Source organism: Helianthus annuus, chromosome 6 (genome assembly GCF_002127325.2).
Source record: "Helianthus annuus cultivar XRQ/B chromosome 6, HanXRQr2.0-SUNRISE, whole genome shotgun sequence".
NCBI lineage: Eukaryota > Viridiplantae > Streptophyta > Magnoliopsida > Asterales > Asteraceae > Helianthus > Helianthus annuus.
Window position 1 is genome coordinate 145,867,223 of NC_035438.2, and position 14,256 is coordinate 145,881,478.

The following is a 14,256-nucleotide window of genomic DNA, read 5'->3' on the forward strand; positions in this document are numbered from 1 at the left end:
GCTCAGCTGAAACAGGTTCGTACTCTTGCCAAACTCCTTTCTGATGAACGCAAGAGTTGGAACGAAAAGTTGTCCAATGAGCGCAAGAAGTGGAATGAATCTTGGGCTAAGCAGAATGACAATCTGTTTCGTGCTCGGCAGGAGTTGACGAACGCCAAGGCAGCGAACGTTGCCTTGGGCAAAGAGAAAGCTGCAGCTGAGGCGATTGCGGTTAAAGCGCAGCAGGCGGAGGCCGGGGCCATAAAGGCGTTTGAAGAGGCCAAGGAAGCCGGGGCGCGTGCTGCGAAGGCCCTGGAGGAGGCCGAAGAGAGGGAGAACCTTTCTTACAAGGCTCTTGAAGAGGCGAATTGTCACACCCGCTCATAGCGGAAGCACGAAGTGTGATCTGATCGGTTCTCATTGCATAACAATATAAGTGAACATACTAAATGAATAAAAACAAGCTCCAATGCCATTGTCATAATCGTTTCAAAAGAACGCAACATAAGTTAAATGTATTGGTTACAAACCATAGAATGAAATTAAGTTGTCATTGTTTTATACATCAAGATGTAAGTCTTAAAATGTCAAGGCTTTGACCACTATATCACCGCAAAGAGGCGGTATATAACGGGCAAACCCTTCAAATGGTGGCATGGAGTCTTGATACTTGTTTTCCTTGACTGAAATGTCTGCATGGTCCACTAATTCCCTGAAATACATGTTAAGTTTGAAAACATCAACAAAAGTTGGCGAGTTCATGCAGTTTAGTTGGATGAGATGTATCTGTAAAATGTGAGTTGTATAAAATGTATCCATAAAATGTGAGTTGTATAAAATGTATCCATAAAATGTGAGTTGTATAAAATGTATCTGTATGTAATGATGTAGTATGTAAAGCGTCAATGAAATCGTTGATCATTAATGTTTCGCGAGGACATTAATATGTGTGACGAATAAGGAAGCAATCCAACCCTAGACGATTTTATGCCGATTCCTATCGACTGGGACACAAAAGCACTCTTCCGTATGGGTCCATGACCAAGAGTGGGGCTCGCCAAAACCCATTAGATCTAACCACTTGTACCTAGGTCCAAACTGGATTAATGGTGCTTAGATGTATAACCCTAATTCGCACATGATCTAAGGTGTTTCATTCCCTAACTTTAACATACGTTGAACATGTATTTTCCCCGATAGTTGTAAAGTTGTAAAACATTTAAATGAATAGGGGACATGAACTCACAGAATTGCATCCGTGAATGGTAAGTAACTGTGATCTGACGTACGGTCGTCCTGAATAGTATCACCACCTACAAACGTTCTATATTTGTTAGACACTTCGGTCTTGTAATGACTTGAGTACAAGTCTTTTATCTTGAATATGTGTTAAGAATTGTATGTCTTTGTTATTCATTGAACTGTGTCTTAGATGTATTAATTGATAACTGTTTAGTGTATATATTTCGCCAAATATATATTCTTGTATCTCGTGAGTTGTATCATCGGGTCTTGTCCTCTGGATTTCATGTCTTGTATGAATAAATTGTATAATTGTATTTTTACCAATTTATATGTCATTGGGCTTAGCCCAAGAATTCATGTTGTTGGGCCAAAATAGTGTTGGGCTTCAATAGTGTTGGGCCTAAATAGTGTTGGGCCTAAATAGTGTTGGGCCTCAATAGTGTTGGGCCTTAAATAGTGTTGGGCCTCAATAGTGTTGGGCCTAAATAGTGTTGGGCCTCAATAGTGTTGGGCCTCAATAGCGTTGGGCCCAAATGTTATTGGGCTTTATGTTATTGGGCCTTGGCCCATATGTTGGGTATTGGGCTTAGCCCATAAGTTTTGGTATTGGGCTTAGCCCATGTATTTATGTTAAGCCCATTTAGGATGATAAGCCCATTTGTAAAAATAGCCCATTTGTTATAAAATAAGCCCATTTGTTAAAAATAAGCCCATTTGTTATAAGAGAAGCCCATTTGTTAAAAATATATTCTTTCATTTTTATAAAAATTACTAAGTATAGGTTTTTTTTTAGTTAAAAGAATACACAATAGTTTTTATAAGTTTCAAAACATTCGGATATTGTTTTCGGTGATGTGTATGTATTCGTGTCGAAAGATCGCCTAAACGTCGTAGTAACTTCCTCGGAATGGCGATATGTTCATAGATTCGCCCGTCGTCCGTTTTGACCATAAGTTGTGTTCGAAAGCTCGGAATGTCCGTAAGGTGTTTATAAGATGTATTTAAATGTAGTCTTGTAAGACTTTAGTCGAAATGTACATTGTGTTCATTTGTATCATTGTATTCAAGTTCCTAGTTATCATAAATATAACTAATACAAACAAATGACACATAGCACATAAGTTGTTAAGTTAACTAAATATATATTTTCTCAAAAATATATATTTATATCAAACTTTGCTTTTATAAAAACTATTTTAAAATCTTTTTAATCTAATAAAGATTTTGTCAAAAATAATAGTTTTTGTAACTTATGATTTTTAAGAAAAACTTGGCCATATTTTATTAGAAATATGGACTTTGCCATGTTTAATAAAAACACATCTTTTTCTTATAAAATCACCACTAATCTTCTCATATTTTTCTTAATAAAAACATATGAGATTTATAACATAACTTATCAAGATGAATTCATAATCATGTAGGGTTTTGGTATGATCCTTACATATGTTTACTAGTCCAAAAATCATATTTTACTTCTAGTTTTAACAAGCTTTTCATAAAAACCCATCTTGTATGTTTTCTTTTTATAACTTGTAAAAGCATTATTTTTAGTTAACAACCTTACATACTTTAACAAAATCAAAGATCATGATCCTCCATCTAAACATTTATGTTTAACAAAACCCTTAAACATTTTCATGTACACTTGTTAGATTATGTTTTTAAACATCATCTAACAAGTTATTTTTATGCTAATCATCAAAACTAGATCAAATATGCAAGTAATCATCTTTAAATCACAACATAAACACACTTTTATATCATGATTATTATTTTGCTTCTTTATATTTTCATCTTGTTTTGTATTGTTGTTTTAGTTATAAGTTGTTCTTTAACAATAAATACATAAACAAGTATGAAAATAAAGGATTTAGAAGTCTCACTTCTAGCTCTTGGCTAGGGATGATCTAGGTGAAAATAAGAAGCAAAGAAGATGAAGATTTGATGGTTGAAAGCTCTTAGATGAATGGAAATGCTTGCTTCAACTTGTGGTTGTCTTAGATCCTCCTAAGTTCCATGAAAATGCATCTTGATCATCATGAAAGTGGCTTGAAAATGAAGATGGGGGAGGGGTGTTCTTGACCGAAAATGGGGTAATGGATGAGAGCTTTTGTGTTGTGAAAATGGAAGGTGATAAAGTGTGGTGAAATGGTTAGAAATGAAGGTAAACTAGTTGTTATGAATGATCATGCTTTCACCACTTGAAGTTACCACTTGCCCACTTGCAAGACTTAGTAAATATCTAGGATATTTGTGGTAACAAGTTGCAAGAAAAGTGGGCCCCACATAAGAGGTTGTAACCGTGAATGGGGGGGGGGTCCCCTTTGTTTTTGCTTCTTGTTTTACTTAGTAAAAGTGTTAGAATTCTTAGATAATTGTTTTAGGAAGCTTGTTTGTGTAAGTGTTTAAGTGTTTAAAGGGGGTTAAATGATCATTACTAGACCAAAATGATCCGATTAACACTAGATGACCATTAAAAAAAAGATTTGATATCGTTCGGACATTTGTTTCGAATTGTTTCGGTTAGATGTTATTTGAACGCTAAGTTGCGAAACATGTGTGAATTGATGTAGTTATTGGCTCGGATATTACCCGAATGTATCCTCACATGAATTATATGTCAAATAATATTTTTACATGTCGTAAAAATATTAGAAAGCTGATTTCTGCAGAATTTCTGCGGAAAAGTGTTGAAATCGTCGCTTTTAGTGCTTTTCGGGCAATTTTTAGTGTTATCGGACTTCGGAAAGGATTTAAATCAAACCCTTGTATTCCTAGTTAGGGTTTAATATATATAAGATGTTGGACTTTCGTCTAAGTCCTAAAGATGTCGTTTAGATGATTTTCTGCGGATTCTGCTTTTTCGTCAGAATACTAGTTTATTAGGTGCTTTTCTAGTAGTTTCGATGCATTGTTTAAACTGTTCCAAATGTACTTAATAAAAATGAGTCATATGCATCCTAAGTAAGTATTCCTTGAGTATTCTATGTGTATGTCACGAAATAAGCAGTTCGGATGTTCAAAATGAATAAAAAATGTAGCTAAAAATGTAGCTAAAATGAGTATTTTTAAGTGTGAAAAGTTACCGTAAAGTGGCAGTTGTCACATTCTCCCCCTGTTATTAAGAATTTCGTCCCGAAATTCAAGCTGAGTCATCCTTTGCAGGAGTATTCTCGAACAGGCAGGGGTATTTTGGTTTTGATTTGATCTGTACGTTCCCAAATATATACGGGTCCGTGTCGAGAGTTCCAACGAATTTTAACTAATATGTTACGACTCCTTCGTATTTTCTGGACCTCCCGGTCCATGACCTTAACAGGTGCTTTATGAATTGGAGTTTGTCATCAATGTGAACTTCATCCGCCGGGATGATAACCGTTTCTTGTGTTGGACTCTTCTTAAGATTCGACACATGAAATATGTCGTGTACACTACTTAGTTCTTCTAGTAACTTCAATTTGTAGGAAACGGTGCCAATCTTTTCTAAGATTTCAAAGGGTCCTACATAACGGGGGTTAAGCTTTCCACATTTGCCGAAACTTGCTACGCCCTTCCAAGGTGAGACTTTCAACAAGGCCTTATCTCCGACCTCGAAAGATAATGGCTTCCGTCTCCTGTCTGCGTAGCTCTTTTATCGATCGCGAGCCGCCTTGATACTGTCTCTGATCTAAAGATTTTATCCGTAGTCTTTTGGACTAAATCCGGTCTGATTAGTTGTTTATCGCCCGCTTCCGCCCAACATAGCGGAGAGCGACACTTTCGACCATAGAGAGCTTCAAACGGTGCAGCTTGTATACTTGTATGGTAGCTGTTGTTGTAGGAAAACTCAACCAAAGGAAAATTAGTATCCCAATTGCCGCCCAAATCCATAACACACGCACGAAGCATATCTTCGAGTGTTTGGATTGTCCGTTCACTCTGGCCGTCAGTTTGTGGATGAAAAGTCGTACTTAGATTTAAATGAGATCCAAAGGCCTGTTGGAATGACTTCCAAATTCTTGACACAAAGCGATCGTCTCGGTCTGAGATGATTGAAATAGGCACTCTATGACGAGCCACTATTTCCTTGAGATAGGGTTCCTCTGGTTTCTCTGTACTATCCTCCTCTCGAATCGGTAAGAAGTGTGAGGACTTTGTTAGTCTATCGATGATTACTCAATCATGTCATGACCGCATGAAGTCCTGGATAACTTCGTAATGAAGTCCATCGATATTTGTTCCCATTACCAAACAGGAATCTCGGGTTGTTGTAACAAGTCTGAGGGATTTTGCTATTCGACTTTGACTTTCGCGCAAGTCAAGCATTCTCCGACATAAGTCGCGATATCACTTTTGAGGTTAGACCACCAATAGTATTCTTTCAATACTTAGGCCTATGTGCTTCCTCAACATATCATCTCGAAGGCTGCCAAAGAATGGAACCCAATTTCGACCCATAAGGTATAAAGTTCCATCTTCTTTCGGCACTAATTGTTCCTTCATGCCTTGAAGTGTTTCTGCTTGAATATGCTCTTCCTTGAGCGCTTGTGAATCATCTTCTCTAATGCTTGAACTCTGAGTGTTCTAACTCGCTCCTTGCGGCGCAAGGCGTCAGCTACAACGTTTGCCTTGCCCGGATGGTACTTTATTTCACAATCGTAGTCGCTCAACAATTCAACCCAATATCGTTGACGCATATTTAATTCTCTTTGGTTGAATATGTGTTGAAGATTCTTATGATCCGTGAAAAATAATGCATTGAGTACCATATAAATAATGTCGTCATATTTTGAAAGCGAATACCACCGTACCTAACTCGAGGTCGTGAGTGGTATAGTTATTTTCATGAACTTTCAGTTGACGTGATGCGTACGCGATAACTTTATCCCGTTGCATAAGTACGCAACCCAATCCTTGATGCGAAGCATCACAGTAAACTACGAAGCCATCGGTACCATCGGGTAGTGATAAGATTGGTGCATCGCACAACTTATCCTTGAGAAGTTGAAATGATTCTTCTTGTTTCACAATTTAGGTGAGGGAGGTTAGCGGTTGAGAAAATTTTAGAAAAATTCTCTATAAATCTCCGATAGTACCCTGCTAATCCCAAGAATTGTCGGACTTCAGTTGAAGTCTTGGGCGCTTCCCAGTTCTTAATTGCTTCAATCTTCGAGGTGTCTACTTGAATCCCTTTCTCGTTCACTATCTGCCCGAGAAATTTTACTTCACGAATCCAAAACTCGCATTAGTGTCTCCTTCTTGAGTAGTTCTAAAATGGTTCTCAAATGTTGTTCGTGCTCGTCTGCCGATTGTAAGTCTATCTTGGAGTAGAAGCTTGAACCTTTAATAAACCATTTGAGTTAGTTGGAAATTCATTTGCAACATGGTTTAGAAATATGAATTTCCATTCATCGAAATGTTGTGCACTTTTGCAAACTTGTATGTCTTTCCACCCCCAAAACCTTTATAAAGATGTATATTGGTAAAGAGTGGGGGTTATGAATTCACAATATCCTTGTTCGGTCAACCACAAGGTTCAGAAGGTGCTAATCGATATGGGGATTTGGCTATGGGTGCGGTTCACGATACCAAGTCGATATGTAACTTGACTTGTCGATATGGTTATAGTCCCGGCAAGTCTTCAGGAAAGACTTCGGGAAACCCTTTTACCACTGGATTATCTGTCAGCTTCGGCCCAACGACCTTCTTGTCTACAACATGTGCCAGAAAGGCAACACAACCTTTCTGTAAGCACTTCTTTGCCTTCATGCAATTGGTTAATCCACAATGGTGTATCGTGATTCTCTCCATGATTAATAAGTGTCCCTTTGTTCAGTAGTGGTAGGCGAATGACCTTTTCATGACAAAAGACTTTGGCTTGGTTATTGGATAGCCAATCTATGCTAACCACTACATCGAAACTACCTAACTCAACGGTAAGAGATCAATACTGAGTCTTCGCTCGCCAAGTTCCAAGGAACATCCTCTAACAACTTTCCCTGACTCGACTAGTTTACCGTATGTCGATTCTATAGAATGAGGAGACGTCTAGCTTACTTGGCTCTAGGCCAAGTACATTTGGAATTCTGTGAGGAGAGGACTTCACTCTATATTTTTAGGAACCCTATGTTTAAATGTAGGATAACCCAATCCATATGTTTAGATGTTGGATAACCCAACCATATGTTTAGATGTTGGATAACCCAACCATATGTTTAGACGTAGGATAACCGAATCCCTAATTGTAGCTAGGACAATCTCGTCCCTAGCCATGAAACTCATGTATGTGAAATATTGATATGAAGCTAAAATTGGCACCAGTATCAAATAACATGGATGTGAAATGTTGGTTGATTGGAAACGTGTCGAGTAACTACTATTTGAGTGATTAAGGTAGGGTGGGATGATGCGGTCATGCTTCGGATCTCCGAGGCTAAACCCAACATGTAACACTCAGTGTGTTTGAATTCGGGTGTTACCCAGTATGGAACAACCCTTGAGAGATCGTGAAAGCATCAAGTGTAACCAACAATATTGGCTCCAGTTATGATCGAGTTCTTTTATAAAATCATATGAAAATAGATATGAAAATCAGATGATATAAAAGAATGATGTATGGTTAAATAAATAACCAACAGAAATGTAGTGTATAAATATATCATGTCTTGAAATAGAATATTTTGTCTTGTGTAGAAGATGTCGCGTCTTATGCAAAATGTCCTGTCTTGTCTTTGTCGAATAGGTTTGAATAACACCACGATATGCAATATAATATAAGCACTTATATATAGGAAGTACCAGCGGCGTATCCACCATGCTTTTATCATATTACACACGTCTCGTTATTTACGAAAATGTCTTGTACATACTAACGTCAAATGTCATGTGTAACAATGTCTTGCTTAACAGTGTCATGTATAAACCATATCTTGTGTAAAAGCAATGATTTTCAACACATAACTTTTAACTTAAACATTTGTTTCTTTTGGTGCCATGATATTTTTAATACACACTATTAAAAGAATCTAGACATATATTTGGATATATATAGTCTATCATGCACCCAAAAATGAAGAATGCAATTGGTCATGGAAACCTCAAGATCGCATTGTTCATATATGTTTGAATATATGATAATATGGATAACTGAAAAAAAATAAACACAAAAAAAAAATAAATAAGTAAATAAATGATAATGTGAATAACCGCAACCAAAATGCGTAGTGCCTCTTGCGTGTATTGGTTATATGTTTTAGTGGCAAAGAAATAATTCATTGAGGAGGGAAAACCAACTAGTGGTCTTCGTCCATATAATATGTGTTCCCTACTCTATGACCTCGATCGTCCGAAGTAGAGAAAATCCTTTGTCTTATTTGTCCATGTGAAAATTATGGTAATAGTGCTTGAGTTTCACGAGCTCTAGCAAGATTATTAGAATCTCCAGAAATTTTGAATAGAATGCAATGAGGGAGTTGCAGCATGGCTCATGCCATACCATTCCTTGGGAAAAGACAAATGTCAAGCGACGAAATTTATTGTATCATTTCCAATAAATATGATAAGGTGGAATATGATAAGGTAAGGTAAGGTAAAGTAGGATAAAGTGTCATAGACACCCTGGAACCAACCCATGTTCAAGAATTTCGAGAATGTTGAGGAAAATCCACATGAGTAGCTAACAAGTTTTGTTTGTTTAAATGACTAGTCTCAAATGAATCGTGATATAGATCGAATGTTAGGTGTGAATAAATACGTGTTGTCTTCCTGTATTGTAGTGTACGGTATTGTAGGGTATTATACTAACCACCACAGTTCGTGTTCTAATAGATAAGAAAAATTGAATCTCAAGTAATAACTTAAGAATTTTGAATGAATAGTGATCATTAGCTTGGCCCGCAGAGTCCACCAGAATTCCCATGCACTACAAGTTGTTATTACGTTGGCCACCGTAATAATAAATTGCCTTGCATGGTCACCCTAGCGTTCTCTCGTACGAAGCAGCCGATCAATAAGAGAGGAAACACTATTGTCAATATACCTTCAACATAGAAGGGACCTTCGTGATAGCTCACGTGTCAACGTTCGTTGTCAGTACTCGTAAAACGGTACGGCGTTAGATGAAATAGAAATGAAAAGAATCTGTAATAATAACAACTGAAGAGGCACCTTCAAGATGAGTACTTCATCTTCCTTGTAAGGACAAGAGTATATCCACCTTGATTAGTATGAGTCACAGGGATCTCGTCCCCCTAATAGAGTTGTTGTCCAAGGTTACCACCTCCGCCTCGTCGTCATTATCATGGTCAGGCATCTCAGCATTCGCAAGAAAGCAGCCGTATTTTTATGGAATTAAGTTTAAGATATCACTTAGGAATCATGTTCTCCATAAGCCGCAGTAGACGTGAGGTCGATATTTTCATCGTGCGAGTAAAGAATAATAATAAAGTTTGAAGTCGAAGGTATTTTGTTCTTGCCAAATATTTCGTACAACACATATATGAATGGCTTATATATATAATCATATAAAATCCTATCTAACAAGGATTTCTATCTTTGCATAAGCTGAACTTGTAAACCATTTATAATGCGTAAACTGATAATGTAATGTATTGTAGGCACATAGTATGTTAATGTAATGTGTCTATTTCTCATAGACTTCACCCATGGAAATGTCCTCGCTTGATTTATGTGAAGTGAATTTTTGTTGTAGTGGACCATGAAAAATGTTTATGCAATGAAAACCTTTTAACCTGTCCAATTTTATTTGTAATTTGTTCAACATGAACAAGAGGTTTTCGTGAGAGGTCCCTAGTGATTGTAGACTTAGACTCGAGAAAGAATCCTGGTTCACTACAATCGATGCTCTGATACCAATCTGTCACACCCGCTCATAGCGGAAGCACGAAGTGTGATCTGATCGGTTCTCATTGCATAACAATATAAGTGAACATACTAAATGAATAAAAACAAGCTCCAATGCCATTGTCATAATCGTTTCAAAAGAACGCAACATAAGTTAAATGTATTGGTTACAAACCATAGAATGAAATTAAGTTGTCATTGTTTTATACATCAAGATGTAAGTCTTAAAATGTCAAGGCTTTGACCACTATATCACCGCAAAGAGGCGGTATATAACGGGCAAACCCTTCAAATGGTGGCATGGAGTCTTGATACTTGTTTTCCTTGACTGAAATGTCTGCATGGTCCACTAATTCCCTGAAATACATGTTAAGTTTGAAAACATCAACAAAAGTTGGCGAGTTCATGCAGTTTAGTTGGATGAGATGTATCTGTAAAATGTGAGTTGTATAAAATGTATCCATAAAATGTGAGTTGTATAAAATGTATCCATAAAATGTGAGTTGTATAAAATGTATCTGTATGTAATGATGTAGTATGTAAAGCGTCAATGAAATCGTTGATCATTAATGTTTCGCGAGGACATTAATATGTGTGACGAATAAGGAAGCAATCCAACCCTAGACGATTTTATGCCGATTCCTATCGACTGGGACACAAAAGCACTCTTCCGTATGGGTCCATGACCAAGAGTGGGGCTCGCCAAAACCCATTAGATCTAACCACTTGTACCTAGGTCCAAACTGGATTAATGGTGCTTAGATGTATAACCCTAATTCGCACATGATCTAAGGTGTTTCATTCCCTAACTTTAACATACGTTGAACATGTATTTTCCCCGATAGTTGTAAAGTTGTAAAACATTTAAATGAATAGGGGACATGAACTCACAGAATTGCATCCGTGAATGGTAAGTAACTGTGATCTGACGTACGGTCGTCCTGAATAGTATCACCACCTACAAACGTTCTATATTTGTTAGACACTTCGGTCTTGTAATGACTTGAGTACAAGTCTTTTATCTTGAATATGTGTTAAGAATTGTATGTCTTTGTTATTCATTGAACTGTGTCTTAGATGTATTAATTGATAACTGTTTAGTGTATATATTTCGCCAAATATATATTCTTGTATCTCGTGAGTTGTATCATCGGGTCTTGTCCTCTGGATTTCATGTCTTGTATGAATAAATTGTATAATTGTATTTTTACCAATTTATATGTCATTGGGCTTAGCCCAAGAATTCATGTTGTTGGGCCAAAATAGTGTTGGGCTTCAATAGTGTTGGGCCTAAATAGTGTTGGGCCTAAATAGTGTTGGGCCTCAATAGTGTTGGGCCTTAAATAGTGTTGGGCCTCAATAGTGTTGGGCCTAAATAGTGTTGGGCCTCAATAGTGTTGGGCCTCAATAGCGTTGGGCCCAAATGTTATTGGGCTTTATGTTATTGGGCCTTGGCCCATATGTTGGGTATTGGGCTTAGCCCATAAGTTTTGGTATTGGGCTTAGCCCATGTATTTATGTTAAGCCCATTTAGGATGATAAGCCCATTTGTAAAAATAGCCCATTTGTTATAAAATAAGCCCATTTGTTAAAAATAAGCCCATTTGTTATAAGAGAAGCCCATTTGTTAAAAATATATTCTTTCATTTTTATAAAAATTACTAAGTATAGGTTTTTTTTTAGTTAAAAGAATACACAATAGTTTTTATAAGTTTCAAAACATTCGGATATTGTTTTCGGTGATGTGTATGTATTCGTGTCGAAAGATCGCCTAAACGTCGTAGTAACTTCCTCGGAATGGCGATATGTTCATAGATTCGCCCGTCGTCCGTTTTGACCATAAGTTGTGTTCGAAAGCTCGGAATGTCCGTAAGGTGTTTATAAGATGTATTTAAATGTAGTCTTGTAAGACTTTAGTCGAAATGTACATTGTGTTCATTTGTATCATTGTATTCAAGTTCCTAGTTATCATAAATATAACTAATACAAACAAATGACACATAGCACATAAGTTGTTAAGTTAACTAAATATATATTTTCTCAAAAATATATATTTATATCAAACTTTGCTTTTATAAAAACTATTTTAAAATCTTTTTAATCTAATAAAGATTTTGTCAAAAATAATAGTTTTTGTAACTTATGATTTTTAAGAAAAACTTGGCCATATTTTATTAGAAATATGGACTTTGCCATGTTTAATAAAAACACATCTTTTTCTTATAAAATCACCACTAATCTTCTCATATTTTTCTTAATAAAAACATATGAGATTTATAACATAACTTATCAAGATGAATTCATAATCATGTAGGGTTTTGGTATGATCCTTACATATGTTTACTAGTCCAAAAATCATATTTTACTTCTAGTTTTAACAAGCTTTTCATAAAAACCCATCTTGTATGTTTTCTTTTTATAACTTGTAAAAGCATTATTTTTAGTTAACAACCTTACATACTTTAACAAAATCAAAGATCATGATCCTCCATCTAAACATTTATGTTTAACAAAACCCTTAAACATTTTCATGTACACTTGTTAGATTATGTTTTTAAACATCATCTAACAAGTTATTTTTATGCTAATCATCAAAACTAGATCAAATATGCAAGTAATCATCTTTAAATCACAACATAAACACACTTTTATATCATGATTATTATTTTGCTTCTTTATATTTTCATCTTGTTTTGTATTGTTGTTTTAGTTATAAGTTGTTCTTTAACAATAAATACATAAACAAGTATGAAAATAAAGGATTTAGAAGTCTCACTTCTAGCTCTTGGCTAGGGATGATCTAGGTGAAAATAAGAAGCAAAGAAGATGAAGATTTGATGGTTGAAAGCTCTTAGATGAATGGAAATGCTTGCTTCAACTTGTGGTTGTCTTAGATCCTCCTAAGTTCCATGAAAATGCATCTTGATCATCATGAAAGTGGCTTGAAAATGAAGATGGGGGAGGGGTGTTCTTGACCGAAAATGGGGTAATGGATGAGAGCTTTTGTGTTGTGAAAATGGAAGGTGATAAAGTGTGGTGAAATGGTTAGAAATGAAGGTAAACTAGTTGTTATGAATGATCATGCTTTCACCACTTGAAGTTACCACTTGCCCACTTGCAAGACTTAGTAAATATCTAGATATTTGTGGTAACAAGTTGCAAGAAAAGTGGGCCCCACATAAGAGGTTGTAACCGTGAATGGGGGGGGGGTCCCCTTTGTTTTTGCTTCTTGTTTTACTTAGTAAAAGTGTTAGAATTCTTAGATAATTGTTTTAGGAAGCTTGTTTGTGTAAGTGTTTAAGTGTTTAAAGGGGGTTAAATGATCATTACTAGACCAAAATGATCCGATTAACACTAGATGACCATTAAAAAAAAGATTTGATATCGTTCGGACATTTGTTTCGAATTGTTTCGGTTAGATGTTATTTGAACGCTAAGTTGCGAAACATGTGTGAATTGATGTAGTTATTGGCTCGGATATTACCCGAATGTATCCTCACATGAATTATATGTCAAATAATATTTTTACATATCGTAAAAATATTAGAAAGCTGATTTCTGCAGAATTTCTGCGGAAAAGTGTTGAAATCGTCGCTTTTAGTGCTTTTCGGGCAATTTTTAGTGTTATCGGACTTCGGAAAGGATTTAAATCAAACCCTTGTATTCCTAGTTAGGGTTTAATATATATAAGATGTTGGACTTTCGTCTAAGTCCTAAAGATGTCGTTTAGATGATTTTCTGCGGATTCTGCTTTTTCGTCAGAATACTAGTTTATCAGGTGCTTTTCTAGTAGTTTCGATGCATTGTTTAAACTGTTCCAAATGTACTTAATAAAAATGAGTCATATGCATCCTAAGTAAGTATTCCTTGAGTATTCTATGTGTATGTCACGAAATAAGCAGTTCGGATGTTCAAAATGAATAAAAAATGTAGCTAAAAATGTAGCTAAAATGAGTATTTTTAAGTGTGAAAAGTTACCGTAAAGTGGCAGTTGTCACACGAATGCCGAGCGCGTTCGTTTGGATAAAGTTGTTGCCAGCCTTCAGGTATGACTTGTTACCTTTGTTTTATATTTCCCTGCTTTTTGAGAATGTTTACTGAGTAAACTGTTTTCTGCTCTTTGACAGGCTGAGGTTCAGACCCGGGAGGTCGCGGTCACTGACCTCACAGCCCGCATGACTGCAGCGG

At 36.2% G+C, this 14,256-nt stretch overlaps 2 long non-coding RNA genes across 2 annotated transcripts; both read right to left on the minus strand.

Moving 5' to 3' along the window:
* Positions 1-651: 651 nt before the first annotated feature.
* Positions 652-3,435, minus strand: LOC118479821. The gene is made up of 3 exons (XR_004860943.1): positions 3,111-3,435; positions 1,226-1,292; positions 652-691 (listed from the first exon to the last, which is right to left on the minus strand). It is a non-coding gene; the product is annotated as an uncharacterized LOC118479821 (long non-coding RNA).
* Positions 3,436-10,385: 6,950 nt separating this feature from the next.
* On the minus strand, positions 10,386-13,153 carry LOC118479822. Its single transcript, XR_004860944.1, has 3 exons — positions 12,845-13,153; positions 10,960-11,026; positions 10,386-10,425 (listed from the first exon to the last, which is right to left on the minus strand). It is a non-coding gene; the product is annotated as an uncharacterized LOC118479822 (long non-coding RNA).
* Positions 13,154-14,256: the final 1,103 nt, after the last annotated feature.